The sequence below is a fragment of the Acinonyx jubatus genome, chromosome C1, assembly GCF_027475565.1.
Source record: "Acinonyx jubatus isolate Ajub_Pintada_27869175 chromosome C1, VMU_Ajub_asm_v1.0, whole genome shotgun sequence".
Classification (NCBI taxonomy): domain Eukaryota; kingdom Metazoa; phylum Chordata; class Mammalia; order Carnivora; family Felidae; genus Acinonyx; species Acinonyx jubatus.
The window spans coordinates 160753737-160776611 of record NC_069381.1 but is presented as its reverse complement, the minus strand read 5'-3'; the positions used below and the strand labels follow the sequence as shown (position 1 = coordinate 160776611).

The following is a 22875-nucleotide window of genomic DNA, read 5'->3' as shown; positions in this document are numbered from 1 at the left end:
CTTACCTTGCTTTCCCGCTTTGGGCCTTGGGGATACTTTGAGGCAAACTCCGCCTCTTCCAAACCCCAGCTTAACGGAGACACCCTCTCTCAGACTTCAGAGTAGCAGCAAAATGGGTTTAGGCGCGCGCCTCTCTAACGTTCTGCCTGCCTTCCTACCCAGGGCCGGGAAGTGACAGCGACAAAAATACCGGGCTCCCGTGGCGGAGCTCAGAGGACTCATCGCGCTTTCTCTCCCGCCACTCGCAGCCTTTTCCAGAGTTCACCTTACTTCTCCGCACACCGTCAAACCCTTCCCTCGACCCCAACATCCACCTGCTCCAGCGCCGCACACCCGTGCGAGTCGGCAGCCAGCCGCCAATCACAGGCTTCCGCACAGGTTACGGAGACTCCTCTCTTTTGGCTCTCCGATCCCGCCCCCTCCAGGCCTGCTTCCCGCCCTTCGGGCACTTTGTCCAATCACCCGCCACTGAGTGTTCTTTGGTTCCCACCCCCTCCATCCCCGCCCCCCTGAAGTCCCGCCCCCTTCCCCTTTAAGCTGACGAAATCACCTGACCCGGAGGCGCTCCATCAGATAGAAGGCAAGAAGGGGCGTGTGCGGTGGAGGGGAGGGGCGCCGAGAAGAAAGGGGGGATGCCGGGAGTGGGGCGGGGAGAAGGGAAGGGGTGTCAGTCCGATCTCGCGAGAGAGGACGGAAGCCTGTGGGAGCCCGTGGCCTTTAAAGTGCGGTTCAGCCCTTTCCTCCAGGGGTAGTTTGTAAACACCGCTGAGCTCGGGCCTCGGTGGCGACCGAAGGAAGCATGAACTAGTGACCTGGAAAGGTGAGTAGTGATGGGGGAAGGCCGAAGGACTGGAAACTGTAGGGATACGGAGAAAGAAGGCACTAACATGGCGACGTCGCTCACCGTAGTCCCCACCCCCCGCTTCCCATCACCTCCGGCGCTCCTGCCTCGGTGCCTAGCCCTCGGGGCGGCTGTGGCTGTTCTGCCACCTCAGCGGCCCGCGCGGCGTCGGCTTCAGGAGCCCGACCGGCCGGGCGGGACCGTTAGGTAACTGGCGTTCGTTGTTCCGGCCCCTCCCCGCTCGCGCGCTTTCCTAACGAAGAGGAAAAAGGAATAACGGCTCCTGTTAGACCCCTCCCCCCGATTTATCTTCCCCTTCTCTGGTTAGTTCAGAGGTCCCTGGGCTGCAGGTCGGGTCCGCCGGGGGCGCAAGGAGACCCCCTTTAGTCTTGGATTAGCAAGGAGAGGGCCGGCTCTGGTCTCCCCACCCAAGACTCAGTCGTTGGGGAACGTGTGTATGTGATGGTGGCGGGGAGGAGGATCGGGAGGCGCCGCTGAAAATAGGGTCAGGGTCTCTGCCTTTGGTGGAACATGATGGAACAAATGGTATGGAGAACCTGTGAGCTGGAAGTCTGGGCATTTTCTGTCCTTTCTGCCCCCTCACACTCTCGCCACCCCCCTTTTGCCTGGTGGGGCGGGGCTGAGATGTGGGTGCAGATTGATTCTGGTATTTTCCCCCATTTTTAACCTCCCTGCTTGGACTGCAGAACCTCCGTAGGGAAGTAACCTGTGCTTTTTAGTGATGCCCTAGGGGCCAGGGCCGAGAGAGGGGGAGAGGGAGTGAGTGAGTGTTTTCTGTGTTAGCTCGTTGAACCGACGCTAGAGGAGGGAGAGGGCGGAGGAGCTGGGTACTATTTTTGTGTCCTTAGGTAGTGTAAAACTGCCTTTGCTTAATCGGGAGCTTAAAACTGGTTGAGGCCAAAAGCAAAACTACTGTGAATATGATGGAGTAAAAGGCAGTACACCTGATGGACTTTAGGCATATTGACTAATCCCTAAACTATAATGTGAAAGTTGTGATTTCTTAGGAATTTTAAATTATGGAAACAGTAACATTGTGTAAGTTTAATAGACATACTTGAAATCAAAACAAAAACTGTTCCTTTGAGTGCACTTTTTGTCCTGTTTGAAGAAACCACTGACAATGTCAGTAATAGCCTTTCCAGGCGTAATTTTTAAATAGCGTGTAACCTTACTTAGTCTAGTGTGCCAAAATTACGAAGGTGATAAGATTGTTTAAAAGTCAACCCTACAGGGTTAAGTGACCTGAAAGACCAATACGGTAGCAATTACACCTTGTAATTAAATGTGTTACACTGACTTGAGGAATCCACTGTCAACACTCCTCAAAACTTCAGGAACACCATTGTAAAGTTATGTTAAAAAGTAGAGATGCCCTTCTGCAGATCACAAAATAGAGTTAAGGATGTTCTTGGATCTTCAAGGTCACCAATAATTAAGTAACAGTTAGAAATTCTAGTCCTTGTAATTTGTAAGAATCTTACAAATTTATGGTGGTCTCTATGCTGCTTTCCTAAAACATGTTTAATCTTGCTTTGAGAGGATTACTGCCATTAAGTTTTGAATTATTTAAAATGTATTGTGGTAATTTAGAATGTAGGTGTTTGTCAGTAAAGAAGTAGCTTTCAGGAACTGTGTGTGTGTGTGTGTTTCTAAGGTGCCCATGCCTTCTGTCGACCTGATTGCGTTTCCTCGAAGTTCTTTTTAAAATAACCATATTAGAATGTTTATTTCATCTTTGGGGACTATACCATAATCTATTATATATGTAAACCAGAAATTCCTGTATTTACTTGAGAGTATTTGTTTCATATTTAAAAATTAAAATAACAGCACAAAGTAAGGTTGTTATGTCAGCTCTCTTTAACAAATAATTTGGAGGAATGCTTTTTCTTGGTAGTCAGGATTTGAAAGCTTTCTGAATATCATTTTTAAAAATAATAGGCTATACATCAACTCGTATGAAGTCTCAATAAATAATGAACATTTTGCCTACCTAAATTTTTGTGTTTTGAAAAAGTTGGGTTTAATGATTTATATGTTCTCTGCCGATTAATGAAATTGTTAGATCATGTTAGAGCAAATGTGTAGATCTTACCTGTGTCATCTTGAGCAAATAATACAGTCTGTCTTTTAAAAACCCACTGAGGGGCACCTGGGTGGCTCAGTCCGTTGAGCGTCTAACTTCGGCTCAGGTCATGATCTTGAGGTTTGTGAGTTAGAGCCCCGTGGGCGCTCTGTGCTGACAGCTCAGAGCCTAGAGCCTGCTTAGGATTCTGTGTCGCCCTCTCTCTGCCCCTCCCCCACTTGTGCGCTTGCTTGCTCTCTCTCTCAAAAATAAACAAACTTAGAAAAAAAAACAAAACACTGAATATGGGGCACCTGGGTCCCTCAGTCGGTTAGGCATGGAACTCTTGGTTTCAGCTCAGGTCATGATCTCTGAGTTTCATGAGTTCAAGCCCCGAATGGGACTCTGCGCTGGTAGCACATAGCCTGAGTGGGATTCTCACTCTCTCCCTTTCTCTCAGCCCCTCCCCCAGTCACACTGTCTCTGTCTCTCTCAAAATAAACTTAAAAAAAATAAAATAACCCATCGAAAAACAATTGGATAGTCAACTGATCCTTGTAAAAGTCAATACATTAAGTGTTTGTTAAGCAATTCACTGTAATTAAAATGTACTATAGAAAAACAACAAATCTGCCTTGTTACAGTCAGTAGTTTAACTTAGTATTTCTGTGTTTATCCTATACTCACACCTATTCCATGAGACTAAGAACGTAACTAAACTGCTGCATTTTCTCCTAATGTAATTCTTAATGAGGGGGTATTAGTAGTAGTATTCACCTATTTATGTCCAAGGGAAAACCCACAAAACATTTCTTTTGCTCTGTTTCTTAAGCTCAAGAAAAGAAGTAAATATATAAGCTCAAGAAAAAGAGTAAAATATAATTTCAAAAAAATATAAGGAAGTTTGTGGATCTTTAAGGCCAACAATAATTGGAATTATTTTAAATATATTACTATGAATGTGTTATGTATTATATTAATTACAGATATATGTATATGTACCATTTTCATTTCTTTTTTTAACAATTTTGAAACTTGTATATTCATTTACATTTTTAAGTATGTTTAAGTGATGCTTTTTCTTCTTGGCAAAATTTTGGCAGTGGTAGTACAGTGATTAAAAACATTTTTTGTGGGCACCTAGGTGGCTCAGTCGGTTAAGCATCCAACTGCTCAGGTCATGATCTCATGGTTAGTGTGTTCGAGCTCTGCATCAGACTCTGTGCTGGCAGCATGGAACCTGGTTGAGATATTCTCTCTCTCTCTCTCCCTCCTCCTTCCCTGCTTGCCCTCTCTCTGTCAAAATAAGTAAACATTAAAAAACTTTAAAAATAATATAAAAAAATAACTTTTTTTTGTAACAAGAAGGGATGTAAGTAGAATGCTCTCCAGGCTAGACTTATGCATTCATGTCTGCATTCTGTATCTTAACAAAGATAGTGATTCCCATTTTTTTCCTGTCTTAATACCCAAGGAATAGAAACACTCCCAACGGTAGTAGTAGCTTATTATCACAGAGATTCTCAACAAGATTACTAGGGAAAGAGAAAGGGTGGGAATGATTAAAATTGGCAAACAGCCAGTGGGCAAAATACCAAGAGTATTTTGATTATTTGGCTAGTCCTGTATATCATTATCTTTATAATACTCCCTTAATTTACAAATTCCCTAAATGTTCTTTAGTTTGCCTACCTGAATCTAAACCTTTGTCATTCCAATTTTATAGCTTTGATTTTTCTAATTCTTGTTATGTGGGCTAGTGTGTTTTTTTCTGTTTATTGAACAGTTAAAATAGTGTTACTAAAAATCAATTACAAGTGTCCTACTGATAAATAACTTTTCATTACTTTTGTTGCCTTCTAATTTCTGCATATACATTGTAGTTTTAACAGAATTTGACACTTATGTTTTACTTTTCTAGCTTTAGCATTTTCCCATACTGTCTAACCTTTGTAATATATAATGGTTACCTGATAGTTTACCAAATGAGTATTAACATTTCCTCAATTTTATTTTTTTAATTTTTTTAAGTTGATTTATTTTGAGAGAGAGAGCTTGTGCATGCATGCACAAGCAGGAGGAGGGGAAAGAGAGAGGGAGAGAGAATCCTAAGGAGGCTCCATGCTGTCAGTGCAGAGCCGGTGGGTCACAGGGCTTGATCTCACTCACGAACCGTGAGATCATGACCTGAGCCAAAATCAAGAGTTGGACAGTCAACCAACTGAGCCACCCAGGCACCTCTACATTTACTCAATTTTAAATGCCCAACAGGAAAATAGTTGTTTTCAGTTTCTATTTTAACACTGAATTGAGCATCTCTATGCATTTATCTTTTTTTCTTATTTTGAATTGTTTTCCATACGGTACTAATCTCAAATGAAATTACTAGGTCAGAGGATATAAATGTTTCTATATTGCCAAATGTTTGCCTCCCCAAAGAGTTGAGCACATTTACACTGCCATGAGAATATGAGTTCACAGACTTTATCATGATTTTATCAACTTTGGAGTTATGCTTATTAATAAAGTAGGATTGCTTAATTAGGAATTATTACTAATTCTGGGAATAACTTGCATTATTTAGTAGTTTTATTTAGGAGACCATTTCAGTCTGTAGTTATTTATCTGCCAGTGATCTGTGTGCTGGGACAAATACTGTATATTTCATTTTTTTCTGTCATTTCACTGACTTTCTCCTAAAAATTAACTGAAACATTTAATGGTATAGTAACAATAATCCTTACATTCGATGTATTTTTAATGGTTTACAGGTTGGGTGTTTTATGCTGGTTTTAATATAAGACCTACTTTCTGACCTATACATTTATGAGTTATTAAAATTCATAATAACAATTATTTCCATATAGGTAACCCTTGAAATAAAGAATATGTATGTTATAGCCAAATTGACTGAGTTTTTGTTTCCTCAATGTCATCTTCTGGTATATAGTAAGTATATAATCAACATTTTAGTGTGATTATTAGGAGCCAGAGACTGTCATGAGTCTTCCAACTTACCGTCTGTATCACCTTCAGCAAATAATATAAACTCTCTGTGCTTCCTTGTCCTTATTTTTAAAGGTAATAATTTATAGCCTTGTTCAAATAATGTATATGTGATGCTTAAACCAGTGTCAGGAACTAACGAATACTTAGTAAATGGTGTGGTAATTATTACTGTTAAAGTACATTCAGAAATAATAATAATCTACCATACCCCCTCCAGGAATGTGTGATGTAACTTGAAAGCAGGATTTCAACCATCTGTTTGATAGCTTTGGCAATAAAGTTGAGTTTTCCGTAGGAACTTATAATTTGTGGTGCAGCTTATTACATTAGAATTTTCAAAAATCCATGTGAGAGTGGGGCGCCTGGGTAGTGCAGTCGGTTAAGCGTCCGACTTCAGCCAGGTCACGATCTCACGGTCCGTGAGTTCGAGCCCCGCGTCAGGCTCTGGGCTGATGGCTCAGAGCCTGGAGCCTGTTTCCGATTCTGTGTCTCCCTCTCTCTCTGCCCCTCCCCCGTTCATGCTCTGTCTCTCTCTGTCCCAAAAATAAATAAAAAACGTTGAAAAAAAAATTAAAAAAAAATCCATGTGAGAGAGTATTTCATATACTTTTTGTTTCATATACATCCCTTCTCCCCAAGTCGATAGCATCTTCATATTTTGAGATGATAAAACAATGGTAGTATCATTTCCATGAAATCTAATTACCATTTTCTATTCTACTGATTCCACTAAAAACATTTTGGTGAGACCTTTTATTCTTTTCTCTTCATAGTGGAAGAGCTAATGATTAAATAAAATACCACATTTATAATGTTCTCTTTTTAATTTGAAAGTTATTTTAATTCTGGTTAACATGTAGTGTTAGTTTCAGGCGTACAATATAGTGATTCACCATTTCCATAACCCTGTGCTCATGACAAGCACTCCTTGATCCACATCACCCATTTAATCCATCCACCTACCCTCTCCCCTCTGGTAATCAGTTTTTTCTCTATAATTAAGAGTTCTCTATAATTAAGTTTCTTGATTTGTCAATTTTTTCCCTTTGTTTTGTTTCTTCAATTCCACATACAAGTGAAATCATGTGGTATTTATCCTTCTCTGTTTCACTTAGCATAATATTCCCTAGTTCCATCCATGTCATTGCAAATGGCAAGATTTCATTCTTTTTTATGGTCGAGTAATATTCCATCACACACACACGCACACACACAACACTGCACATCTTCTTATCCATTCTTTTATCAAGGGACACTTGGGCTGCTTCCATTATAAATAATGCTGCTGTAAACATAGGGGTGCATGTATCCCTTTGAATTAGTGTTGTTGTATTTGGGTAAATACCCAATAGTGCAGTTGCTGGATCATAAGGTAGTTCTGTTTCTAGATTTTTGAGAACTTCCACACTTTTTCACAGTGGCTGCACCAGTTTGCATTCACCAACAGTGCACGAGTGTTCCTTTTTCTCCACATCCTCACCATGGTGTTGAGTTTATCCATTCTGACAGGTGTGAAGTGATAATCTCATTGCAGTTTTGATTTGCATTTTTCTGATAAATGGTCAGCATCTTTTCATGTGTCTGTTGGCCATCTGTATGTCTTCGGTTTTTTTGAATTCTTTAACGATTACTCAGTGTAACTGTACCATTACTTCTCAGCCACACTGTTAAGAGTCACTATGTTTTTATCATTTATAAGGAAGGTTTTAATGATTATTGACATATGTCGGATTGAGGGTTATTCCTGTAGTAGTATCTCTTTCACTTGAATTTTGACATACTTTGAGAGAAGTGAGAGGTGAGCTTACTAGTATTGTATTGGGAATTGTACGGAATCTATACCCTATCAGGGTGCCTGGGTGTCTAGTCAGTTAAACATCTGACTCCTGGTTTCGGCTCAGGTCACGATCTCATATTTCATGAGTTCCAGCCCCATGTCAGGCTCTGTGCTGACGGTACTGAGCCTGCTTGGGATTCTCTCTCTCCCTCCGTCTCTTCCTCTCCCCCTGTCTCTTCCTCTCCCCCTGTCTCTTCCTCTCCCTCTGTCTCTTCCTCTCCCCCCATCTCTCCCTCTCCCCTGCTTCCTTGTGTGTGTGCTCTCTCTCTCTCTCTCTCAAAATATATAAACTTTAAAAAAAAGTTAAAAATACTATACCGTATCTTATTTGTGCCCTCTTCATAATGGGAAATTAATATCGATATACTCTTAATAGCAGTGATGACTAGGAATTATTGTAATTCTTGGTGAGCTGTGAATTTCTATTTTTTTTTAACTTTTATAAAAGATAAGTTTTTAAGAAATAAAACAATAATAGATAAGGACGTTCTGTATGTTTACCTTGAGAAAAATAATGCTATGGACATTATAATAGATTACCAAATCTAAAATTATGTTATTAATAAAATCTTGCATTAGCACCATTCACATTCGTAACCATTACTATGTAAGTTCTTACATGTATTTCTAATGTACTGTTGTAGTTTTAAGCTATAAGACAAGAACTTGCTTACCTTAAATCACCTAGAGATTACAGGTCTGGGAATAATCAATACTCCCTTAAAAAAATGAAGTTTAACTTAAAAACTGCTATTTTTATTACAGAAGATTCTGATATATTGGGCTGATCTCAATATTCACATACTCAGTACTTTCGTGAATACAATATTGGGAAAAGTCTGAGGCGCTCGTTATGTGTACCATCAACTTTGAGGAATTTCATCAAAACATTAGTATACTCTTGGGAATTGGTGATATGTGTGAAGATTATCTGTTGTGTTGCTGTGAGTGGGGCAAAATTAAAAACTGCTTTCCTCAAAAAGCTGCTTTCCCTCATTAAATTCTATTTTTATCACTTCTGAGGCATTTGATTTCCTTACATAGATGAACTAAACATTATGTACCAGATAACCTTATGGGATAACATCAAATTCATGGGTTAAAGATTAAAAACCTTTGTTTAAGTATTAAACATGTAATTCTCAGTTTCGGGCTTTAAAGATGGTAGTAAGAACAGGATTGATTAAAGCATTAGGAAAATGTACATATAAAATTTTTTTAAGTAAGCTCTAGGCCCAGTGTGGGGCCTGAACTCATGATCCTGAGGTCCAGAGTCACATGCTCTACTGACTGAGCCAGCCAAGTGCCTCAGGAAAATGTACACTTAAAGTCAAATCCTGTAAAGCTTCTAATAAACTTAATAGATACCATGGAAGTGCCATGCACTATACTATATATTTTACATATGTTATTCTTTATGCTTTTTGACCATCCTAAAACTGGTGTATTATTTCCTATTGAAGAGGATCATAGTAAAATCATGCCATTAAAATTTTTCCTAATATAAAACTCAAAGATACTTTAATCTTGAAAGGAATAAAGTCCTATTAGCTCATAGTTACAGATTTTTAAACTCATAGGTTTTTTTGTTATGACCATAGTGCTGTTCCGAGGACCCAGGATTGCTCTAAGATCACTTTTTTGCATTTTGTGGCTCTTGACCAAGATTTAAGAAGGAAATTACAGCACAGAGAAAACTGTGTCTGTAAGGTGTTGCTGCTCTTGAAGACTTGTGACACAAGCCTGTCTTCCTGGGTACGTTAACATTTTTGCTCACTCTGTTAATTTTCTATTCCTGCATTACAAATTACCACATACTTTGCATCTTAAAACAACACAGATTATCTCACAGGTTTTGTAGGTCAGAAGTCCAGGTGGGCTCCCCTAGGTCCTCAGTTTAGGATCTTATAAAGCCAAAATATGTTGACTGAGCTGCATTCCATTTTAGTGTCTAGGGAAAATCCGCTCCTGGGTTGGCCGAACACAGTTGTAGGACTGGGGAGGTCTCTCTTTCCTTGTGGACTGACAACCAGGGCTGGTATTTGCTCTCAGAAGCTGGAAGGCTTTCATTTCTGCTCCCTCCAGTAAAGGCAGGTCAGGTCTCTCTCATGCTTCTAGTTTCTGTGATTTATGCTGCTGCTGAATCTCTCAGACTCCAGAGAAAAAAGTTTTCTGTTGTTAAGGGCTCCTGTGATTAGATTGGGACATCTGGATAACTCAGGATAATCTTCCTGTTATAGGATCTGTAACCTTTTTATATCTTCAGAGTCCATTTTGCTATGTAATATAACCTACTCATAGTTTCTAGGGATTTGAGTGTGTACATCTTTGGGGGACCATTCTACCTACTACACTCCTATGCTTCTGAAAAGAAATTTGGTAAATTGTGAACCCTTGCACCTTTTTTTCTTGTTTCTAAGCTGAATCCTATAATTTTTCATTGTAAGTTTAAATAGTTGGGGGAAAAAATTTCTGGCTCTTATATGTAATTTCAGTAGTCATTTGAGGTTATCATTGGTTTTTAAAAAACTATAATTCACTTTTAATAGAAGTTTTCATTATTACTCTTTCTTATGGAACTTTTATTTAACTTCCACTTCTCCAACGTGATTTTATTTGAATCCAGTGAATTTTAATGCTTTAAAGTATTGATCACCGTATCCTACTTCTCTGCAATAAATATAAATTGAACTTTTCTAAGTTTCTTATTGATTTCCTCTTTTCACGGAGCTCTCTCAGGACAGTTCATTTTTTAACAATATTTTGTGAATGGAAGAATCAGTCTAAATACAAAGTTTTCATTGTTCCTGTCACACTAAACAATATATATGAATTCAGAACATGTCCTAAACACAGGGCAGAACACCATTCTTAAAAGCAGTGCTTTGCTTTAACAGAAGTACTTAGACGAAGATGCAAGCCTGAGGTTTAATGGTGCCTGGATTAAGGGAGGCTTTAAGCCACTCTTATTTTAAATAATCCCCTTGTTTTATTCCTTGAAGGTTTTTACAGCCTGGGGCAACGCGTGGTAATAAGATTTGGTATGGGTTTCTTTGGAACTGTGGAAGAATAAGGATTTAGGGAAACTAGGCAGATCATTCTGGTAAAGCAAATGTAGAGAAGTAAAAGATATGGACATTTTCTTAAAACTTATCCTGTTCAGATGTCACTTGGAAAGCATTAGTGTACCTTCAGTAATACATAGGCCTGTTTGAACACTGGCTAGCTCCTATTCTGCCACCAGGCCAGAAGCCTACTACTCAGGATTCTCTCTGCTATCTAGCTGCCCTTAAATATGTTAGACTCTTCTGAGTCCATGTCAAGAGAGAATTACTCCTTTCTCACACGAATATCTACTTTTTGAGCCCTGTTGTTTGACAATATCTGCCTTCCAGAATACTTAACCACTAGCAGTATTTGCCTCCTTCAGCAGAGACCATACCCCCTACCCACAGGTTAATTATATCCAAATGCAGGCATCCCTTAGAGATAATGGCAGGTTTGGTTCCAGACTACCACAATAAAGCAGGTCAAGTGAAATTTCTTGGTTTCCTGGTGCATATAAAATTTATGTTTTTTCACTGTGCTGTGTAGTCTGTTAAGCGTGTGCTAGCATTACGTCTAAAAAAAATAAACTGTATATGCCTTGGGACTCCTGGGTGGCTCAGTTAAGTGTCTGACACTTGATTTCAGCTCAGGTCATAATCTCATGGTCATGAAATAGAGCCTCGCATTGGGCTCTGAGCTAGGTGCGGAGCCCGCTTAAATTTCTCCCTCAGGCCACCTGGGAGGCTCAGTCGGTTAACCAACTTTGGCTCAGGTCCTGACTTCACCGTTCCTGAGTTCAAGCCCCGCGTTGTGCTCTGTGCTGACAGCTCGGAGCCTGGAACTAGCTTAGGATTCTGTGTCTGTCTGTCTGTCTCTCTCAATAAATAAAACATTAAAAAATTCTCACTTTCTCTCTGCCGCTTCCCTGCTCGTTTGCGTGTGCACGTTAATTTTTCTCAAAAAATGAAAAGACTATCGCTAAAAAAATAATGCTAACCATCATCTGAGCTTTCAGCAAGTTGTAATCTTTTTGCTGATAAAGGATTTTGTCCATGATGGCTGTTCACTGGCCAGAGTGGTGGTTGCTGAAGGTGGGGTGGCTCTGACAATTTCTTTAAATAAGACAATGAAATGTACCCACAGTAGAACTTTTAAAATTGGAGTCAGTCCTCTCAAGCCATACCACTGCTTCATCAATTAAGGAATTCAGTATTCTGAATTCCTTGCTGCCATTTCAAAATCTTCATAGATCTTTACCAGTAGATTCCATCACAAGAAACCATTTTCTTTGTTCATGCATAAGAAACACCTCATTTGTTCAGGTTTTATCATGAGATTGCAGCAATTCAGTCCCATCTTCCGGCCCCACTTCTAGTTCCCTTGCTCTTTCTACCACATCTGTAGTTACTTTCTCCACTGAAGTCTTGAACCCCTCAAACTCATCCATGAATATTTGAATAAACTTCTTCCAAACTCCTGTTAATATTGGAATTTTGACCTCTTCCCATGAATCTCAAATTCTTTTAATGGCATCTAGAATGGTGAATCTCTACTAGAAGGTTTTCAGTTTACTTTGCCCAGATCCATCAGAGGAATCACTATTTATAGCAGCTGCAGTTTTACAAAAGGTATTTCTTAAATAATGAGATTTGAAAATCAGAATTACTCCTTGGGCCATGGGCTGCAGAATACATGTGTTTATTATCAGGCATGAAAACATTAATCACGTCTCCATGAGAGCTTTTGGGTGTCAGGTGCATTTCAGTGAGCACTAAGATTTTGAAAGGAATCTTTATTTCTGAGTAGCAGGTCTCAACTGTGGGCTTAAAATATTCAGTTAAAGCATGTTGTAAACAGATTTGCTGTCATCCAGACTTAGTTGTTCCATTTGTAGAGCAAAGGCAGAGTAGATTTAGCATAATTCTTAAGGGCCCTAAGATCTTTTTGAATGATCAATGAGCATTGGCTTCAACTTGAAGTCACCAGCTGTGTTTGCCCCTAACAAGAGAGTCATCTTGTTCTTTGAAGCTTGAAATCAGGTATGAATGCCTCTCTAGCTGTAAAAGTCCAAGATGGCATCTTCTTCCAATCTAAGGCTATTTAATCTACATGGAAAATCTGTTATTTAGTGTAGCCACCTTCATTAATGATCTTAGCTGGGTCTTCTGGATAACTTGCTGCAGTTCCTGTATTAATTTTTTTTAATGTTTTATTTTATATTTGAGAGACAGAGAGAGAGAGAACATGAGCAGGGGAGGGGCATAGAGAGGGAGACACAGAATCTGAAGCAGGCTCCAGGCTCTGGGCTGTCAGCACAGAGTCCAATGCAGGGCTCGAACTCACGAGCAGTGAGATCATGACCTGAGCCAAAGTCGGAGGCTTAACCGACTGAACGACCCAGGTGCCCCTGCAGTTCCTATATTAGTGCTTGCTGCCTCACCTTGCACTTTAAATTTTTATTATTATTTTTAAGTAATCTCTGTGCCCAGTGTGGGGCTCAAACTCACAACCCCAAGATCAAGAGTTGTATGTTCTACCAACTGAGCTAGCTAGGCTCCCCTTCACCTTGTACTATTATGTTATAAAGGTAGCTTCTTCCCTTAAACTTCATGAACCAACTCTGCTAGCTTCCAGTTTTTCTTCTGCAGTTTTGGCACCTCTCTCTGGACTAAGTTTTAGTTTATGGGAGTGTTGTGGCTGGTTTGATCTTCTATTCAGACCACTAAAACTTTCTCCATATCAGTTGTAAAGCTGTTTTACGTACCATTTGTATGTTCACTAGAATAGCACTTTTGATTTCCGTCAAGTTTACCTTTGTATTCACAGCTTGGTTATCTGCCTGGTGCAAGAGGCCTTTGCTTTTGGCCTGTCTTGGCTTTCGACATGCCTTCGTCACCAAGCTTAATCGTGTCTAGCTTTTGGTTCAGTGTGAGAGATGTGCCCCTCGTCCTTTCCCTTGAATACTTAGAGGCCATTGTAGGGTCAGTAATTGGCCTGATTTCAATATTGTGTTTCAGGGAACAGGGAGGCCTAAGGAGAGGGAGAGAGATGGGGGAGGGGCTGGTAGGTGGAATAATTAGAACACACACAACATTTATCAATGAAATTTGCTGTCTTATATGGGTACAGTCCATGGCTCCCTAAAACAATCGCAATAATAACATCAAAGATCGCTGATCACAACTCCCCAAAACAGATATAATAAGAATGAAGAAGCTTGAAATACTGCAAGAATGACCAAAATGTGACACAGAAACATGAAGTGAGCAAATACTGTTGGAAAAATGGCACCAATAGAATTGTTCAATGTAGTGAAGGCTGCCACAGACTTTGAATTTGTAAAAAAACATCCGCAAAGCACAATAAAGTGAAACTCAATAAAACAAGGTATGCCTGTATAAGAAATACATATACAGTAGCTAGGATAGGGAGCAGTGGTAAAAGAGAGGTTCCTTACATCTATGTGTTTCAAGCTACCAAAAAAGCCCCCCAGACATTATGTTCAATGTCTTCTGAAGTCTGGATGGCATCTATGTGTTTCAGGCTACCAAAAAAGCCCCCCCAAACATTATGTTTAATGTCTTCCAAAGTCTGGATGGTAATCTTAACATTGCTTGCATAAATCATAAGCTGTATAAGCCAGGTACAGCTTGTTAGCTTAATCTTGTTGCCTTTTACTTGAAGACCAGAAGTCCATCTTGCTGTTTTCTAGGGTGTTAGTTCCTGGTCTTTTGTGAGCAACTGCTAAAATAAGAATACAAACACTCCATAGGAAAATCTGAGGCCCTGCTTTTAAAAATAAACATTTCCCTGAAAGAAACAATTTGCAGAAATTTCTCTCTACCTAGAAAATGTGAACCTTTACACAAAGCCATTTGTCCTTTGAATTGCTGCTCCATTTATAGTCCCTATTTTACATTTGTATAGCTAAATAGCCTGTTCAGGTCCCTTTACCTTTAAGGGACATTCTGTCTAAAACAGAATTTTGTTGCCAGCTTTGAAATGAGAGTCTTTCTGGTTTCTGATATTCTCATTTCAAAGTTTTGAACATGAAGACTGTTTCAGCCAACCTTACTCGTGGTAAAGTGCAACCCTTCTTATCATCACTGTGCAATAGGGACATCTCCCAAGTTCATACACAGCCTAATAATGAGAGCTTGGTTCTCAAATAATGGTAGAGGGAAGTCTACTTTCCCTTTTAACATTTTGTTTCAAGGATATACTGCCTTTTCCTAATGCCAGGATCTTACGCAGCCGGACTCAGCTTGAGCACTCCATTACTTACATAATGGCCCTGTGTTACCATTTCTGAGTTTTGTGGACTGCTTATGTGAGTTTATCTTCCCAAACCACAACTGTTTAGGTTGTTTCTTTGCTCTTACATTGTTTTTCTGTTTTTCAGATTTTTCTCTTGTTTGTCACCTACAGATTGGCCTTGCATATTTAGAGACGTTCTCACGAACACTGGTCTTGCTCCTTGTCCACTGGCAGGACTTTCTGCTTTCGAAAGCTCCCTTCAGTGGACTACTAAGGCATCTCTACAAGGTATTCAACCATCTTATGCTTTAGAATGAGAGAGTGACGCCTAAATGTTGACCAATATTCATTTCCTTCTTTTTCTTTATTATAGATGCTCCAGTTTTTAACTGAGCATATGGCAAAATAAAGAATGTATTTCTCAGGTATAACCGTGTGACTTAAGTTCTGGCATATGGAATGTAAATAGAAGTTTCCTGTGAGTTGTTGGAAAGTTTCCTTAAGGGAGGCTGTTGCTCATCTCATTCTCCTTCCTGCTATCTGATCAGCAGATGTTATGGTTAGACCTTAAGCAGTTATTTTAAACCATGAAGTGGACACCACATGTTGAGGATGGCAAAACAACAAAATAGAAGGAGCCTGGGTTCCTAATGATCATGGTTCCAGACTGCTTGTGCTTTTGTGTGAGAGAAAAAAACTTCTGAATCATTTAAGCCATTGCTAATTTTGAGTTTTCTGTCACTCATAGCTGAACCTAATCCAACTGATACAGGTATAAAAAAAATCAAGCTGTTACCAAATGAAAAGCATATGAACTGGGTCCCATTGATGTTATGTTGCAGCACTGACACAGGAGAAACTTTTCGTCTCCACTCTTAAGATTCAGCAGATTCAGCACTGCCATTTCACCTATCATCTATAACTACCTCTCCCTTCTGTTGTGGTAAAAAGCTTCATTGTTCCCCTTTCACCAAGACACCATTGCTGTACTTCCATCCTTGAAACTGTTATACCTCTGGATAGGTGGCATTTTGCTGGGAGTTACAGGAGACCATGGGATAAACACCTTCCTGGAGCACTGAAACTTTTGAAGGGAACCTTAATTTTTATATCAGAAAAAAATGGAACAGAAGGCCAACTTTACATACATTTTAAAATATAAAGTAAATACTTAACATTTTTTGTATCGGAGTTTAACTGCATGCGTCTGTTTCCTTAGGTATCACAGAGTAAGGGGTTCACTCTTTTCTGCCTCTCCTTTGCCCTAGGGATACATAGATGGAAACTTGAGAAGTACTGCTTACTTAATTAGAGCTGAAGGATTCCTGGCAGCAGAGCAAATAAAGCTCATGGCCCACCAGCTAGAAAGGTAAGAGACTTTAAGCTTTTATGCAAAAGTGGTTCTTTATTTTGCGATTATCTCTCAAGTATTACTGACTTCAACAGATGCTTCTAGATAGTATCCTCAGGATGCTAGTGTCCTATCATATTATTGATAGTGTTTAGTAAATAAATACATACATACATAAATTGGAGGTTCAGCAAAGTTGGAAATGTCCTTTTGGAGCTACAGTGCATTACTGCATATAAAGCACACTGAAGACTTACATTAAATTTTTAAATTTTAACTCAGAGCCTCCTAAACTTATCTGACTAGGGAATCCTCTATAGTAAAGGGCCCCCATATGAAAGTCCTAATTCTCCGAAGATTTTGTAAATGATGGTAACAATAGTTAATCCTTGAAGTATTTTCTTTTCTTTTTTTTAAGTAAACTCTAAGCCCATCATGGGACTTGGGAATTCATGGTCCCAAGATCAGGAGTCACCTGCTCTACCAAATGAGCCAGCCAGGCTCCCCGAAGTATTTTCTATACTGCAAAATTTTTTTGGACAAAAAGTATTACCCATTTTAAGGCTAACTAAATACAAGCTAACTAAAATGTCAAAACTTATTTGCTTTTGGATTGAATTAAATCAACTAAGTTTAGTTCAGTGATTATTCGTACTGAACAGAAACATTAATAGGAAATTGTATAGTTCTTCAAATACATCTTTTTTGAACATCTTCTATGTATCAGCCCCAGTGTGGTGATGTTAAAGATACAAAGTACAGTGGTTTCTGGCTGTAAGACATTTATAGTTTGGGAATATAGCTTTTAAAAATGGAAGGGAAATATTGATGTAATAAATGTGATCTTTTAAAACATAATGGTCTAGTGGTAGACTTTGTCAGATACATCAAGATATACAAGCAGATTGGCCTATGCTGTTGTACCTTAATCTGAAGGTTCAGACTGAAAGTGAAACCATGTGTAAAATACAGTTACTCTAATTTTGATGAAATTTGGAAAATATTTATATATATGTGTGTGTGTATGTACCTGCATATGTATACATACATATATATATATATATAAGTATTATGTTTGAAAAAGTAAAACTTTTTTTTAATATATTTACTTACTTTGAGAGAGAAGGCATGTGGGAAGGGCAGGGGGGGTGGGGAGAGGGGGAGAGAGAGAGAGAGAAAATGCCAAGCAGGCTCTGCACTGTCAGTGTGTACCCTGGTATGTCCACGGGCTCAAACCTGCAAATTGTGAGATCATGACCTGAGCCAAAATGAAGAGTCAGACGCTTAACTGACTGAAACACCCAGGTGCCCCTGAAAAAGTAAAAAGTTTTAAGCAGGAATTTTTTTTTTTAATTTTTAATGTTTATTTATTTTTGAGAAAGAGACAGGGTGCGAGCAGGGAGGGGCAGAGAGAGAGGGAGACACAGAATCCGAAGCAGGCTTCAGGCTCTAGGCTCTGAGCTGCCAGCACAGAGCCTGATGTGGGGCTCGAACTCACAAACCATGAGATCATGACCTGAGCTGAAGTCGGACGCTTAACCGACTGAGCCACCCAGGTTCCCCTAAACAGGAAATGTTTTAAGGAGAAAAAGATGGCAAACTTTTTCTTGCACACTGAAATATATGTTAAATAAATTCTGAGCTACTTGATGAACTTAAATGTTCAAACCCTGATTTGGTTAGAAGTATTTTATAAATACTTCTATTTATAAATAAATAGAAATATATTTCTATTTATTTAATAAAGCATAAATTCCACGAGGGCAGGGACTGTGTATCATTGTATCCTGGAGTCTAACACAATTCCTCCCCTCTTACATGTACTCAATAAATAGTTATTAACTAAAGGATGAAGTAAATGAGTGATCTGAATTTCAGAGTATAAGGGGTTAGTGGATGGAGGTGAGCAGTGTTTACTAAGAAAGAGATGGGTGAGTAGGAAATGAGAGCATTCTAGGCTCCACATGGAGCTGATTAAAAGCCGACCTAAAACTGGAGCCAAGGAGATGAAGGGGTAGCATAGACTGGGGTAGGAGGAGGCAGGGGTCAGTCCATGCAAAGGTGTGGAGACAATGTTATGGATTTGAAGCCTTATCCTGCACGTTTTTTTCATAACTGGTCCTTTGCTCTCATTTTGACTGGTACTGCTGATGTGCAAATCGTCGTTCTCTTTTCTGAATTTAGCAGTAGTTTGTACTGGCTTTCTTATGCATAGTTTTGCCCTCTCTAATCCATCCTTCACATTTCTATTAGTGATCTTGCAAGAATTCCCCTTTGATTATCTAGTTCATCATTTTAAAATCTTTCCATTTTTTATACTGGGATTAAGCAGACTTATTCTTTAAAGGGCTAGATAGTAAATATTGTAGACTTTCTAGGGGCCACATGTGGTCTCTGTTGCTTATTCTCCTCCCACCCCTACCCCCAACCATTTGAAAATATGAAAAACTTGCTTGGTTCAACATTTCAGCACAGGCCTATATTTATAACCTCAGAGTGGCAGTGGGATGGGGGTGGTGAGGGTGGGATCCAAACTCCTAACCAGGCTAATAAAGCCCCTTCAAGATTTGCTTCACTTTCTGGCCTTCTCTCTCTTCCCTTCAAACTTATATCCCACATTTCAGGGGTCCAGCATTCCCTCAGTGTACTCTGTTTTATTGTGATTCTACATGCTGTCTTCTCTGCTGAAAACATCATCCCTGACTAGCTGATGCCTCTTCCTTTGAGACTACACACAGTCATTTCTTCCTTCAGTAGTAGTCTTCTCAGCCCCTCTCTCCACATTTGGCTAGGTACTTGTCTTGGTTAGGGGATAGAAACTTAATCGGATAAATTCAGGGTTCAAAAAGAAAAAAGAGCTCACGCTCAGAATACAGAAGACCTGCACAATTCAGCCACAGAAAACATAGTCAGGCATCACAGAAACTGCTTTCCTTCTTCTTGGCTGCATGCTTTCTCATCTCTATTTTTCTGTGCCTACTCTTGGTTCTGGCTTTCATTGATTTTTTTTTTTTTTTTAATATTTATTTTAGAGAGAGGATGCACATGTGTGCTCAAGCAGGGGAGGGGCAGAGAGGAGGGATAGAGGATCTGAAGTGGGCTCTGTGCTGACAGCAGAGGGTTGGATGCGTGGCTCGAACTCCCGAACCATGAGATCATGACCTTAGCCAAAGTCGATGCTTAACCAACTGAGCCACCCGGGCACCCCCATTAATTTCTTATCAGTATGAACATGACTATAAATGTCCACCAGTCCTGAGTATGATTTAGAATCTCTGGTGCCCACTTCTGTTTGCCTGATTTTTTTCTTTTTACAAATTTCCTGAAGAGGTAATCTGATTGGCTTAACTTGGTTAGGTGTCCCCTGATTCACCTGAGGCAAGTATGTCAAGGTCATGGATATTATAGGATTGCCCTTTACTGGTAATCAGACTCTCTAAGAGGGCAGTATGGGTGCTGAGGAGAGGTGGCCAGCTCCAGTATACTCCTTAAGCCCCTATGTTCCCATAGTGCCTGTGTATGTCTTTATTATTATGTTGCTGAATTGTATAATGTAAATATTATATATTATACTTCTATCACTGAATTATACTTGTTTACCCTTACTAATCTGATTTTGAGGGCAAAGACCGTATCTCTTATTCTCAATATGGTATAAGATACAAAATAGGCAGTCAAATGTTTTCCAAATACATTTTACAAAATAAATTTGTTGTATTAGAAATGCTTGGGGGGGGGCGCCTGGGTGGCGCAGTCGGTTAAGCGTCCGACTTCAGCCAGGTCACGATCTCGCGGTCCGGGAGTTCGAGCCCCGCGTCAGGCTCTGGGCTGATGGCTCAGAGCCTGGAGCCTGTTTCCGATTCTGTGTCTCCCTCTCTCTCTGCCCCTCCCCTGTTCATGCTCTGTCTCTCTCTGTCCCAAAAATAAATAAACGTTGAAAAAAAAAAATAGAAATGCTTGGGAATGCTGTACGTTGTATATAACATTTAGTATTATCCGTATTTTAGAAATCTGCTTTGAAACTTGAGTACATGCTTTGAAGGTAAGAAATTACAACATTTACAGTTCTGTAGCTAAGAGGGTCAGTAAAATTAACATTTTATTTTATTTTGTTTTAACTATTTTTTTTAATGTTCATTTATTTTTGAGAGAGAGAGAGTTACAAGCAGGGGAGGGGCAAAGAGAGAGGGAGACACAGAATCCGAAGCAGGCTCCAGGCTCGGAATTGTCAGCACAGAGCCTGCCGCAGGGTTCCAACCCATAAACCACGAGATCATGACTTGAGTTGAAGTCGAACACCCAACCAACTGAGCCACCCAGGAGCCCCTAAAATTCACATTTTAGAACATAGAGATTTTGGGGGTGCCTGACCAGCTCATTCAGGAGAGTATGGACACTTGATCTTAGGGTTGTGGGTTTGAGCCCCGCATCAGGCTCTGTGCTGACAGTTCTGAGCCTGGAGCCTGCTTCTGATTCTGTGTCTCCCTCTCTTCTGCCCCTCCCCCACTCATGCTCTGTCTCTCTCTGTCTCAGAAATAAATAAACATTTAAAAAAAAAAAAAAAGGAATCTAGAGATTTTTGAAGTTAGTCACCAGAAATTGACTTGCTCCCTCCCATTTTTTTTTTAAGATTTTATTTTTAAGTAATCGCTACCCCAACATGGGGCTCAAACTCAAGAGTCGCATGCTCTATCCATCAAGCTAACCAGGCACCCCCTGTCCCATTTTTAAAGCTTCATTTACCCACGCTATTTTCTGTGAAGTAAATTGGTTTCTTTCTTAATTTGTTTTTGGTAGAGATTTAAGAAAAGCATGTAGTTTTTATCAGCTGAATCATTTGAATGATAGAGTTCTATATAGCATGGGAGTAGTGGTATTATAGTCTATAGGATCATCTTACCTTGCTTAACTCATTTCATATTTAAAAAAAGGAACTAATAAGACAAATAATTGTCTAATATCATTCTTTGAATATTCAGGTACAGGGTAATATTTTTATCATAGTAGGATTCTCTTTGCTCTTAACCTTGCAATACAGATGTGATTTTTCTATTCTTTGATCTCTGTAACATGAAAGTTATAAACCAGAAATGAGTAGAGAATTGTTAGAGAATCCATGTTTTGTAGTATTTTTCTCATAACTACTCCTAAACACCATGTGATACTAATTATATAATGGATATATGGTGAATTATTATAGTGCATATCATTATAAATACCTTCTATAAGTTTTTCTTTTTTTAATTTTTTAGTATAGAACCATTTAAGAGTAAGTTGCCAGCCTTATGTCCCATTACCCCAAATACTTTATTTTCTACAATAATACATTCTTCTACAAAACCACAATACAGCCCTGAAAACCAAGAATTTAGCATTGAAATATTGCTACATCTAATCTGCATATCACATTTAAGTTTTACCAGTTGTGGGGTGCCTGGGTGGCTCAATCGGCTTAGCATCTGACTCTTGATTTGGGCTCAGGTCATGATCAAGCCCCACGTCAGGCTCCATACTGAGCATGGAGCCTGCTTGGGATTCTCTCTCTCTCTCTCTCTCTCTCTCTCTGTCTCTCTCTCTCTTTCTCTGTCTTTCTCTCTGTCTCTCCCTCCCCTCCCCAACCCCTGCCCCTCTACCCCATTTGTGCTTTCTCTCTCTTAAAAAAAAAAAAAAAAAAAGTTCTGCCAGTTCTAATCCAAAAGATTTGTCTAGAATTCACATTGCAGTTGTTATGTCTCATTGGTCTTTTTTAATCTGAAATAGTTCCTAAGTCTTTCCTTGAGTTTGTGACTTGGGCACTAGTGACTAGATGATTAAAGTCCAGTTATTTTGAAGAGTTTACCTCAATTTGGGGTTGTGTAATATTAGAGACAGGTATCTGATATTGTGTAGATTAGATACAGGTGTGTGTATCTTTGTTTTACTGTCGTGGAAATGATGCTATGTCCTTATTGCGTATCAATTTTTCTTATTTCTAATTTTAACTTGGATCATTTGAGTAAGGTAATATTTGCCAGATTTTTATAATTAAGATATATTTTATCAGGAAATACTTTGAGAGGATATAAGTATCCTGTCTTATCAAATGCTGAGTTTATTCTTTTGTATCAGTATGGATTAATGGGATCCTGTTTTATTCACAGTATGATCCATTACTATCATCTTTGATTTTGATTCTCAAATTGTTTCAGATCTGGCCACTTTCTGGCCAAATTCATAAGTAAGTCCTTCTTAATTTTCTTGCACAAGATATTCAAGGGCCATCCTGTACTTGCCCTGCCCTAGCCCTGGAATCAGACAATTCTTGAAAGAGCTCAGGTTCCTTTTGGTAGAGAATGGTATTTAGACATCAAGATCTGGGTGCCTAGTAGGTGTATTGCTTTGGGGGTATCTGTGTTCTCAGGCCCCCCTCACTAGACACAGCTAGGGAAATACATGAACATGTA

At 39.5% G+C, this 22875-nt stretch overlaps 1 protein-coding gene across 9 annotated transcripts in view; it reads left to right on the top strand.

Moving 5' to 3' along the window:
* Window positions 1–653: 653 nt before the first annotated feature.
* ATF2 (activating transcription factor 2) overlaps window positions 654–22875 on the top strand; it is an 80441-nt gene continuing 58219 nt past the window's right edge. For 3 of the 9 annotated variants that reach the window (XM_027055450.2, XM_015086471.3, XM_053215307.1), the window contains exons 1-3: window positions 656–820; window positions 15253–15369; window positions 16350–16450. The gene's annotated coding sequence lies outside the window, so the exon portion shown is untranslated. Of the gene's footprint in view, window positions 821–9377; window positions 9532–15252; window positions 15370–15518; window positions 16245–16349; window positions 16451–20439; window positions 20475–22875 lie in introns of those variants that run through there. The other 6 variants (XM_027055449.2, XM_053215305.1, XM_027055452.2 and 3 more) reach the window with 6 other exon arrangements.